Source organism: Gobio gobio (genome assembly GCF_949357685.1).
Source record: "Gobio gobio genome assembly, chromosome: 20".
Lineage (NCBI taxonomy): Eukaryota > Metazoa > Chordata > Actinopteri > Cypriniformes > Gobionidae > Gobio > Gobio gobio.
The window spans coordinates 2,428,082-2,441,619 of NC_137113.1; positions in this window are offsets into that span (position 1 = coordinate 2,428,082).

Sequence of the window (13,538 nt, forward strand, 5' to 3'; positions counted from 1 at the left end):
CACACACACACACTGCCCCTACCCCTAAACCTACCCATCACATACACACACACACACACACACTGCCCCTACCCCTAAACCTACCCATCACATACACACACACACACACACACACACACACACTGCCCCTACCCCTAAACCTACCCATCACATACACACACACACACACACACACACACACACACACACACACACACACACACACACACACACACACACACACACACACACTGCCCCTACCCCTAAACCTACCCATCACATACACACACACACACACACTGCCCCTACCCCTAAACCTACCCATCACATACACACACACACACACACACACACACACACACACACACACTGCCCCTACCCCTAAACCTACCCATCACATACACACACACACACACACACACACACACACACTGCCCCTACCCCTAAACCTACCCATCACATACACATACACACACACACACACACACACACACTGCCCCTACCCCTAAACCTACCCATCACATACACACACACACACACACACACACACTGCCCCTACCCCTAAACCTACCCATCACATACACACACACACACACACACACACACACTGCCCCTACCTCTAAACCTACCCATCACATACACACACACACACACACACACTGCCCCTACCCCTAAACCTACCCATCACATACACACACACACACACACACACACTGCCCCTACCCCTAAACCTACCCATCACATACACACACACACACACACTGCCCCTACCCCTAAACCTACCCATCACATACACACACACACACACACACACACTGCCCCTACCTCTAAACCTACCCATCACATACACACACACACACACACACACTGCCCCTACCTCTAAACCTACCCATCACATACACACACACACACACACACACTGCCCCTACCCCTAAACCTACCCATCACACACACACACTGCCACTACCTCTAAACCTACCCATCACACACACACACACACACTGCCCCTACCTCTAAACCTACCCATCACATACACACACACACACACACACACACACTGCCCCTACCCCTAAACCTACCCATCACATACACATACACACACACACACACACACACACACACTGCCCCTACCCCTAAACCTACCCATCTCACACACACACACACTGCCCATACCTCTAAACCTACCCATCACACACACACACACACACACACACACTGCCCCTACCCCTAAACCTACCCATCACACACACACACACACACACACACACACTGCCACTACCTCTAAACCTACCCATCACACACACACACACACACACACTGCCCCTACCCCTAAACCTACCCATCACACACACACACACACACACACACACACACACTGCCCCTACCCCTAAACCTACCCATCACATACACACACACACACACACACACACACACACACACACACACACACACACACACACACACACACACACACACACACACACTGCCCCTACCCCTAAACCTACCCATCACATACACACACACACACACACTGCCCCTACCCCTAAACCTACCCATCACATACACACACACACACACACACACACACTGCCCCTACCCCTAAACCTACCCATCACATACACACACACACACACACACACACACACACACTGCCCCTACCCCTAAACCTACCCATCACATACACACACACACACACACACACACACACACACTGCCCCTACCCCTAAACCTACCCATCACATACACACACACACACACACACACACACACTGCCCCTACCCCTAAACCTACCCATCACATACACACACACACACACACACACACACTGCCCCTACCTCTAAACCTACCCATCACATACACACACACACACACACACACACACTGCCCCTACCCCTAAACCTACCCATCACATACACACACACACACACTGCCCCTACCCCTAAACCTACCCATCACATACACACACACACACACACACTGCCCCTACCCCTAAACCTACCCATCACATACACACACACACACACACACACACACACACACACACACTGCCCCTACCTCTAAACCTACCCATCACATACACACACACACACACACTGCCCCTACCTCTAAACCTACCCATCACATACACACACACACACACACTGCCCCTACCCCTAAACCTACCCATCACACACACACACACTGCCACTACCTCTAAACCTACCCATCACACACACACACACACACACTGCCCCTACCTCTAAACCTACCCATCACATACACACACACACACACTGCCCCTACCTCTAAACCTACCCATCACACACACACACACACACACTGCCCCTACCTCTAAACCTACCCATCACATACACACACACACACACACACACACACTGCCCCTACCCCTAAACCTACCCATCACATACACATACACACACACACACACACACACTGCCCCTACCCCTAAACCTACCCATCTCACACACACACACACACACTGCCCATACCTCTAAACCTACCCATCACACACACACACACACACACACACACACACACTGCCCCTACCCCTAAACCTACCCATCACACACACACACACACACACACTGCCACTACCTCTAAACCTACCCATCACACACACACACACACACACACACTGCCCCTACCCCTAAACCTACCCATCACATACACACACACACACACACACACACACACACACACACTGCCCCTACCCCTAAACCTACCCATCACATACACATACACACACACACACACACACACACACACACACACACACACACACACACACACACACACACACACTGCCACTACCTCTAAACCTACCCATCACACACACACACACACACACACTGCCCCTACCCCTAAACCTACCCATCACATACACACACACACACACACACACACACACACACTGCCCCTACCCCTAAACCTACCCATCACATACACACACACACACACACACACACACACACACACACACACACACACACACACACACACACACACACACACACACACACACACACTGCCCCTACCCCTAAACCTACCCATCACATACACACACACACACACACACTGCCCCTACCCCTAAACCTACCCATCACATACACACACACACACACACACACACACACACACACACACACTGCCCCTACCCCTAAACCTACCCATCACATACACACACACACACACACACACACACACACACTGCCCCTACCCCTAAACCTACCCATCACATACACATACACACACACACACACACACACACACTGCCCCTACCCCTAAACCTACCCATCACATACACACACACACACACACACACACACTGCCCCTACCCCTAAACCTACCCATCACATACACACACACACACACACACACACACACACACTGCCCCTACCTCTAAACCTACCCATCACATACACACACACACACACACACACACTGCCCCTACCCCTAAACCTACCCATCACATACACACACACACACACACACACACTGCCCCTACCCCTAAACCTACCCATCACATACACACACACACACACACTGCCCCTACCCCTAAACCTACCCATCACATACACACACACACACACACACACACTGCCCCTACCTCTAAACCTACCCATCACATACACACACACACACACACACACTGCCCCTACCTCTAAACCTACCCATCACATACACACACACACACACACTGCCCCTACCCCTAAACCTACCCATCACACACACACACTGCCACTACCTCTAAACCTACCCATCACACACACACACACACACTGCCCCTACCTCTAAACCTACCCATCACATACACACACACACACACACACACACACTGCCCCTACCCCTAAACCTACCCATCACATACACATACACACACACACACACACACACACACACTGCCCCTACCCCTAAACCTACCCATCTCACACACACACACACTGCCCATACCTCTAAACCTACCCATCACACACACACACACACACACACACACTGCCCCTACCCCTAAACCTACCCATCACACACACACACACACACACACTGCCACTACCTCTAAACCTACCCATCACACACACACACACACACACTGCCCCTACCCCTAAACCTACCCATCACACACACACACACACACACACACACACACACTGCCCCTACCCCTAAACCTACCCATCACATACACACACACACACACACACACACACACACACACACACACACACACACACACACACACACACACACACACACACACACACACACACACTGCCCCTACCCCTAAACCTACCCATCACATACACACACACACACACACTGCCCCTACCCCTAAACCTACCCATCACATACACACACACACACACACACACACACTGCCCCTACCCCTAAACCTACCCATCACATACACACACACACACACACACACACACACACACTGCCCCTACCCCTAAACCTACCCATCACATACACACACACACACACACACACACACACACACTGCCCCTACCCCTAAACCTACCCATCACATACACACACACACACACACACACACACACTGCCCCTACCCCTAAACCTACCCATCACATACACACACACACACACACACACACACTGCCCCTACCTCTAAACCTACCCATCACATACACACACACACACACACACACACACTGCCCCTACCCCTAAACCTACCCATCACATACACACACACACACACTGCCCCTACCCCTAAACCTACCCATCACATACACACACACACACACACACTGCCCCTACCCCTAAACCTACCCATCACATACACACACACACACACACACACACACACACACACACACACACACTGCCCCTACCTCTAAACCTACCCATCACATACACACACACACACACACTGCCCCTACCTCTAAACCTACCCATCACATACACACACACACACACACTGCCCCTACCCCTAAACCTACCCATCACACACACACACACTGCCACTACCTCTAAACCTACCCATCACACACACACACACACACACTGCCCCTACCTCTAAACCTACCCATCACATACACACACACACACACTGCCCCTACCTCTAAACCTACCCATCACACACACACACACACACACTGCCCCTACCTCTAAACCTACCCATCACATACACACACACACACACACACACACACTGCCCCTACCCCTAAACCTACCCATCACATACACATACACACACACACACACACACACTGCCCCTACCCCTAAACCTACCCATCTCACACACACACACACACACTGCCCATACCTCTAAACCTACCCATCACACACACACACACACACACACACACACACACTGCCCCTACCCCTAAACCTACCCATCACACACACACACACACACACACACACTGCCACTACCTCTAAACCTACCCATCACACACACACACACACACACACTGCCCCTACCCCTAAACCTACCCATCACATACACACACACACACACACACACACACACACACACACACACACACACTGCCCCTACCCCTAAACCTACCCATCACATACACATACACACACACACACACACACACACACACACACACACACACACACACACACACACACACACACACACACACTGCCCCTACCCCTAAACCTACCCATCTCACACACACACACACACACACACAGACTGGCATATAGTACTTATGAGGACAGTTGGCATTAACCATGGTTTACAAGGACACACCTTTCCCAGCATCAGGAAATCAATACAGTTATGCAAAAGGCTTACTTTTTTGATTAACAAGATACATATGACTTCATATGTAGCATATAATGTACATTGTCGAGAGGACTTGCAACAGAAATTTCACAGGTTTATAAGGTCAAAATACAATCATTGTTTAAAGGGACATTATGGGTTATGAGGTCTATCATACACAGATTGGACCACTTGCTGGTCTACGAGGACATAAATTAATACCACAAGTTATAAATGAATACCATAAGTTGAGTTAATACCGAATGAATGTAACATTTGAAATATAGTTATATTCTAATAACATTTTAAATGTGCCATCTTTAGGTGAGATCTTTTGAATTTTTCCTGCCATCATGTTGTGATTTTCTAAATCTATGCAACCGATCAAATACAAGGTCCAAGTCTATGCAAAACAACAGACAATCAGACAATATATATCATCTTTACTTCAAGGAACACCTGAAATCTTAAATACAACAGTATTTTACTGTAAATAATTCTAATTAATGTTAGTGTCTGTATTTGTAGTAATGTTAAACATGTTCTCCCATACCATGATTGAGCTGACACACACACTGACAAATTATTATTAAATATTAGATTATTATTAAATATAAGTCATAGTAGGTATTATTTAGCATTATTATTATTATTATAATACATTCAAACAGCCTCATTTTAGATGAAAGTCTCAGACAAAAACTGTTAGTGTCTGTATTTGTAGTAATGTTAAACATGTCCTCCCATACCATGATTGAGCTGACACACACACTGACAAATTATTATTAAATATTAGTCATAGTAGGTATTATTTAGCATTATTATTATTATTATAATACATTAAAACAGCCTCATTTTAGATGAAAGTCTCAGACAAAAACTGTTAGTGTCTGTATTTGTAGTAATGTTAAACATGTTCTCCCATACCATGATTGAGCTGACACACACACTGACAAATTATTATTAAATATTAGATTATTATTAAATATAAGTCATAGTAGGTATTATTTAGCATTATTATTATTATCACAATACATTAAAACAGCCTCATTTTAGATGAAAGTCTCAGACAAAAACTGTTACTGTCTGTATTTGTAGTAATGTTAAACATGTCCTCCCATACCATGATTGAGCTGACACACACACTGACAAATTATTATTAAATATTAGATTATTATTAAATATTAGTCATAGTAGGTATTATTTTGCATTATTATTATTATTATTATAATACATTCAAACAGCCTCATTTTAGATGAAAGTCTCAGACAAAAACTGTTAGTGTCTGTATTTGTAGTAATGTTAAACATGTCCTCCCATACCATGATTGAGCTGACACACACACACTGACAAATTATTATTAAATATTAGTCATAGTAGGTATTATTTAGCATTAATATCATTATTATAAATTAAAACAGCCTCATTTTAGATGAAAGTCTCAGACAAAAACTGTTAGTGTCTGTATTTGTAGTAATGTTAAACATGTCCTCCCATACCATGATTGAGCTGACACACACACAGACAAATTATTATTAAATATAAGTCATAGTAGGTATTATTTAGCATTATTATTATTATTATTATAATACATTAAAACAGCCTCATTTAAACCCTTTAACTGTCACCCCCCTTTTTAGAATACACATGAAAATGCACTATCCAAACTTAAAGGGCTGTAATTCAAGAATGCTTTGGAATATAGACCAAAGTTTGGTCTCGTTTTAAAGACGACATTCTGCAGATTATTGCTGAAGTGAAAGCAATTCAAAATATGAAAGTATGAAATAGTTATGGAAGTTTAAATTGACTGTAAATGAAAAATACTGTACTAAATATTTTTTATTTCATATAAAATATATATTTTACAAAAAATAATTTACTCTAAAATTACTATAAAATCAAAGCCATATGTCTAACCAATTTGTGTTCCAAATTTGAAGTTGATATCACAAAAATTGAAGTCCCCATGAGATTTTGTTTAGGGTGCTGTACCAAAAATAGCCACCGGGTGTCATTCAAATTCCATTTATTGTTGTTTTGATGCATTTTCCTGTACATTTCTGTCCAAATATTACTTCCATCACAAAACAGTCACCAAATATGGACCCTTGAGACTCAGACCTTTCCGACAATATGCGTTTTGTCAAGATTGGAAAAGATTTTGAATATAAAGTAGTTAAAATAATTGTTGTAATATGAAACATGACAGCGCCCACTAGGGGAGGAGCCCACTAGAATAATTTAGAGTAACGTTTCCATGGCAACACAATGTCCGATTTCAAAACGGTTTTCACAGGATGAATTTTGAGTTTGTAAGCTTTCAAATGATACCTAATTTGTGATAATTACTTAAATATATGATATGAAAAAAGGCGATCAAAAAAAGAGCACCAGGCGTCCCACCTGTGGGACGGTGACGGTCAAGAGGTTAAGATGAAAGTCTCAGACAAAAACTGTTAGTGTCTGTATTTGTAGTAATGATAAACATGTCCTCCCATACCATGATTGAGCTGACACACACACAGACAAATTATTATTAAATATTAGATTATTATTAAATATAAGTCATAGTAGTTATTATTTTGCATTATTATTATTATTATTATTATTATTATTATTATTATTATTATACATTCAAACAGCCTCATTTTAGATGAAAGTCTCAGACAAAAACTGTTAGTGTCTGTATTTGTAGTAATGTTAAACATGTCCTCCCATACCATGATTGAGCTGACACACACACACTGACAAATTATTATTAAATATTAGATTATTATTAAATATTATTCATAGTAGGTATTATTTAGCATTATTATTATTATTATAATACATTCAAACAGCCTCATTTTAGATGAAAGTCTCAGACAAAAACTGTTACTGTCTGTATTTGTAGTAATGTTAAACATGTCCTCCCATACCATGATTGAGCTGACACACACACAAACAAATTATTATTAAATATTAGTCATAGTAGGTATTATTTAGCATTATTATTATTATTATAATACATTCAAACAGCCTCATTTTAGATGAAAGTCTCAGACAAAAACTGTTAGTGTCTGTATTTGTAGTAATGTTAAACATGTCCTCCCATACCATGATTGAGCTGACACACACACACTGACAAATTATTATTAAATATTAGTCATAGTAGGTATTATTTAGCATTAATATCATTATTATAAATTAAAACAGCCTCATTTTAGATGAAAGTCTCAGACAAAAACTGTTAGTGTCTGTATTTGTAGTAATGTTAAACATGTCCTCCCATACCATGATTGAGCTGACACACACACTGACAAATTATTATTAAATATTAGTCATAGTAGGTATTATTTAGCATTATTATTATTATTATTATTATACATTCAAACAGCCTCATTTTAGATGAAAGTCTCAGACAAAAACTGTTAGTGTCTGTATTTGTAGTAATGTTAAACATGTCCTCCCATACCATGATTGAGCTGACACACACACTGACAAATTATTATTAAATATTAGATTATTATTAAATATTAGTCATAATAGGTATTATTTAGCATTAATATCATTATTATAAATTAAAACAGCCTCATTTTAGATGAAAGTCTCAGACAAAAACTGTTAGTGTCTGTATTTGTAGTAATGTTAAACATGTCCTCCCATACCATGATTGAGCTGACACACACACTGACAAACTATTATTAAATATAAGTCATAGTAGGTATTATTTAGCATTATTATTATTATTATAATACATTCAAACAGCCTCATTTTAGATGAAAGTCTCAGACAAAAACTGTTAATGTCTGTATTTGTAGTAATGTTAAACATGTCCTCCCATACCATGATTGAGCTGACACACACACACTGACAAATTATTATTAAATATTAGTCATAGTAGGTATTATTTAGCATTATTATTATTATTATTATTTTTATAATACATTAAAACAGCCTCATTTTAGATGAAAGTCTCAGACAAAAACTGTTAGTGTCTGTATTTGTAGTAATGTTAAACATGTCCTCCCATACCATGATTGAGCTGACACACACACACTGACAAATTATTATTAAATATTAGTCATAGTAGGTATTATTTAGCATTATTATTATTATTATAATACATTCAAACAGCCTCATTTTAGATGAAAGTCTCAGACAAAAACTGTTAGTGTCTGTATTTGTAGTAATGTTAAACATGTCCTCCCATACCATGATTGAGCTGACACACACACTGACAAATTATTATTAAATATTAGATTATTATTAAATATTAGTCATAGTAGGTATTATTTAGCATTAATATCATTATTATAAATTAAAACAGCCTCATTTTAGATGAAAGTCTCAGACAAAAACTGTTAGTGTCTGTATTTGTAGTAATGTTAAACATGTCCTCCCATACCATGATTGAGCTGACACACACACTGACAAATTATTAATTATTATTATTAATTTTAATATTTGTCATAAATTGTCCCAGGTTACAAAAACTGTCCGTGGTGAAATGGGCCGAGCAAACAAACAACTTTGAAATAAATTGTTGCGGTATCCGGTTATAGAAAAACATCATCCATGTCTGTTGACAGTTTTGTTCTGTGGGAAGGGTATGAAAAGTCCTCACATCCCGTGCACAGCCTGGAACATAACATTTATTTCCATGATCTTTTCGATATCCTCGCTTGACGCTTGTTTCTTCACAATACCTGCAGAACTCCAGATGATTCAGCTGTACAGTTTCTGCCTGACCTTGAACATGTGCTGGCATATGCAAATGTTGGGGGCTTACATATTTATGATCAGCAGTCGAAACATATTAATGATCCCGACTGTTGCGGTGTTTGTCACACACGATATTTACAAACCCGATTCCAAACAAGTTGGGACACTCTACAAATAGTGAATAAAAAAAGGAATGCAATAATTTACAAATTTCATAAACTTATATTTATTCACAATAGAATATAGATAACATATCAAATGTTGAAAGTGAGACATTTTGAAAAGTTTTGGATTTCATGAGAGCTCCACATTCCAAAAAAGTTGGGACAGGTAGCAATAAGAGGCCGGAAAAGTTAAATGTACAAATAAGGAACAGCTGGAGGACCAATTTGCAACTTATTAGGTCAATTGGCAACATGATTGGGTATAAAAAGAGCCTCTCAGAGTGGCAGTGTCTCTCAGAAGTCAAGATGGGCAGAGGATTTGCCCAATTCCACCAATGCTGCGAAATATAGTAGAGCAATATCAGAAAAGAGTTTCTCAGAGAAAAATTACAAAGAGTTTGAAGTTATCATCTACAGTGAATAATATATTCATAATATTCAGAGAATCTGGACAATCTCTGTGCGTAAGGGTCAAGGCCGGAGAACCATACTTGATGCCCGTGATCTTCGGGCCCTTAGATGGCACTGGATCACATACAGGAATGCTACTGTAATGGAAATCACAACATGGGCTCAGGAATACTTCCAGAAAACCTTGTCGTGAACTCAATCCACCGTGCCATTTGCCGTTGCCGGCTAAAACTCTATAGGTCAAAAAAGAAGCCATATCTAAACATGATCTAGAAGCGCAGGCGTTTTCTCTGGGCCAAAGCTCATTTAAAATGGACTGTGGCAAAGTGGAAAACTGTTCTGTAGTCTGACGAATCAAAATTTGATGTTCTTTTTTGGAAAACTGGGATGTCATCTGGACTAAAGAGGACAATGACAACCCAAATTGTTATCAGCGCTCAGTTCAGAAGCATGCATCTCTGATGGTATGGGGCTGAATGAGTGCATGTGGCATGGGCAGCTTACACATCTGGAAAGGCACCATCAATGCTGAAAGGTATATCCAAGTTCTAGAACAACATATGCTCCCATACAGACGTCGTCTCTTTCAGGGAAGACCTTGCATTTTCCAACATGACAATGCCAGACCACATACTGCATCAATTACAACATCATGGCTGCATAGAAGAAGGATCCGGGTACTGAAATGGCCAGCCTGCAGTCCAGAGGAAGATGCGACAAAGAAGACCTAAGACAGTTGATCAACTCGAAGCCTGTATCAGACAAGAACGGGACAAGATTCCTATTCCTAAACTTGAGCAACTTGTCTCCTCAGTCCCCAGACGTTTGCAGACGGGAAGAGGGGATGCCACACAGTGGTAAACATGGCCTTATCCCAACTTTGTGTTGTGAAATGTAATTTAAAATCAACTTATTTTTCCCTTAAAATTATACATTTTCTCAGTTTAAACATTTGATATGTCATCTATGTTGTATTCTGAATAAAATATTGAAATTTGAAACTTCCACATCATTGCATTCTGTTTTTATTCACAATTTGTACAGTGTCCCAACTTTCTTGGAATCGGGTTTGTACACATGAATGAGGAAGCAATGGTGTTTGAGACTCACTGTATATGATGTCCATGTACTGAACTCTTGTTTTCAACTATGCCAAGGTTTTTTTCTAAATTTTTCGTTCTAGGACATCTTTAAGTGCCGCGTTTATAAAGCCGTGTCATGCACGATTCTCTGCAAAAGTATAGAAGCGAGATGCGAGTGCAACAGTCAAACACAAAAAAACGATAGAAAAGTAGCACAATTGAATAAAAAAACACTCTTTGTGGCATTTAATTGCCCCTTTCCACTCAATTAAAGCTAGTTACATAAGCGTCCAACCCATACTGGTAATTAACACATTAATTTATTAGTTAATACTATGCTGAGAGGGAATCTTGATGACATTTACAGTAATTAATAGCAATTCATAGATCTAACCTATTTATCAGATTCTTTATTAGCTGCTAATTAAGTAATCATTATTACATTTATTTGGCTAGTTATTCATGGGTCATACACAAACTCATGATTATCTGTGCATTAGTTAAGCATGAATATTGCATATTGCATACAGCTTTTTTTCTTTCCCTGTAGAATGACCCATATATGTCTGTCAAAGTAATTTCAGTTTTATTTTGTGACTATATTCTATTACGGCTGGTAAAAAAACAACAAAAAAAACATACAAATCATAACCTGGTTTGAGAGGACGATGTACACATACACATCATGGTATAGAAGGTCATATTTTTTAATATATACACATACACAACATGGTTTGTAAGGTCATATTTAGAAAATTGAAAAAACTTCACCAGGGCATCAATTTATGCCTAAAAACAACGTATATGGGCTTGGGTTTATGAGGACACTGAGATGTCCTCATAAACCCAAGTGTCCTCATAATGCTGGTGAGTAACCTGACATTTTGTCCTTGTAAACCACATATGCCACTTCACACACACTGCCCCTACCCCTAAACCTACCCATCACACACACACACACACACACACACTGCCCCTACCCCTAAACCTACCCATCACACACACACACACACACACACACTGCCACTACCTCTAAACCTACCCATCACACACACACACACACACACACACACACACACACACACACTGCCCCTACCCCTAAACCTACCCATCACATACACACACACACACACACACACACACACTGCCCCTACCCCTAAACCTACCCATCACATACACATACACACACACACACACACACACACACTGCCCCTACCCCTAAACCTACCCATCTCACACACACACACACACACTGCCCATACCTCTAAACCTACCCATCACACACACACACACACACACACACACACACACTGCCCCTACCCCTAAACCTACCCATCACACACACACACACACACTGCCCCTACCCCTAAACCTACCCATCACACACACACACACACACACACACACACACACACACACACACACACACACACACACTGCCCCTACCCCTAAACCTACCCATCA